The sequence below is a fragment of the Loxodonta africana genome, chromosome 21 (assembly GCF_030014295.1).
Source record: "Loxodonta africana isolate mLoxAfr1 chromosome 21, mLoxAfr1.hap2, whole genome shotgun sequence".
In the NCBI taxonomy this organism is placed as follows: Eukaryota; Metazoa; Chordata; class Mammalia; order Proboscidea; family Elephantidae; genus Loxodonta; species Loxodonta africana.
The window spans coordinates 43861658-43863039 of NC_087362.1; positions in this window are offsets into that span (position 1 = coordinate 43861658).

Consider the following 1382-nt stretch of genomic DNA (forward strand, 5'->3'; position numbering starts at 1 on the left):
GTATTTGGATTTAGTCACAGAAAGGAACTGATGAAAGGGTGTTTTGGGAAAAATGGTCTAGCACAGATGTATAGGATATATTGGAGGTAGAAAAGGCTGGCAGCTGAGAAACCAGTTAGAAGATTATTGCATCAATCTCATCACATAGCAAGTACCAGGATTTCATTGGCTGTATTTGAGAACACGGAATGCATCGGAGACATGGGGAAGGAATGATAGGCTTTTATACCTTTTTCTTACTCTGAAAAAGACTTGTAGCTCTTAAAAATTGTATGTACTATGCAAAATAATTGTGGGAAGAAACCCAAAGGGAAGGTTTGGAAAAAGCAGATGGTATCAGTGTTGAGGCTGGATCAACAGTATGTACGATGAGAGGCCCCCTCTCCTTTGTCAGTACCATCCAGGCTTTTAGAGATCTCACGGGCCCTCTTCAGGTTTCTCTTGGTCCTGCACGTAGATACAAGGTTCTTGGGAATTCCCCACAGTATCTATTACCTGACTACTTCTTCTGCTTGAGAATACATGTTCCTTATTTCATTGCCTGAGTCAGATTGCAGCCTCTTCCAAAAATGACTCAGTGGAGCTAGGAGGCTACCATACTCTGCTTTCCCAAAACAGCTTCAAACACCTGTGGGAAGTTAGGGACCAGGTGGGAATCCACTTGGCAGGGCTATCTATGTCTCAGAGAATTTGGTGGTCCTATTTCCCTCCCCCTTTTCTCATTTCCTCCCCCCAGCCCCTCTGAAGGAGAAACAAAAATTCAGGAGTATCAAGAACTCAGTGAGGTGAAGTTTTCATCTCCAGGATTCTAGCTAAGATGGATGTGAGAAAAAAGAAAAGACCACTAAAAATGAGAGTCCACGAATGCTGCAAAGGGCTAGGGAGCAAGCAGATTGGAAGGAATTTAGAGGATCCTCCCCCCCTTCTAACCCCAGGCATCACCTATGGCCATTCGGTCCACAGTCCTTATCTCTTGGAGCTTCCTCCCCACAACAGAGCGTGGGAGACTTGGATACCCTGTGTAGGGAAAGAAGGCCTGGAGGGGGAACCTTACCCCTCCACCAAGTTGCCCTCAACCTGTAATTGGGTTGGACCTATCACTGTGGTTACACCTCTACTTTGAACTCTTCTTCCAGTCCTTCCCCTTCTTCTGACTCTTCCTACTGTTTCAATGGTGAAAATCACTTCTTCAGAAAGGTATGCCCCATTCCCCTGCCATAATCTCCCAGAATGCCCTGTGCTTGCCTTGTCAACACTGTCAGGCAACCTTCTAAAGGCCTACATAGTGTAATTTGTTCCTCACAACAAATATGATTCTGATTTTACAGACAAAGAAGCAGGCACCAAGAGATTAAGTAATTTGCCCTGCAAACACAGCTATG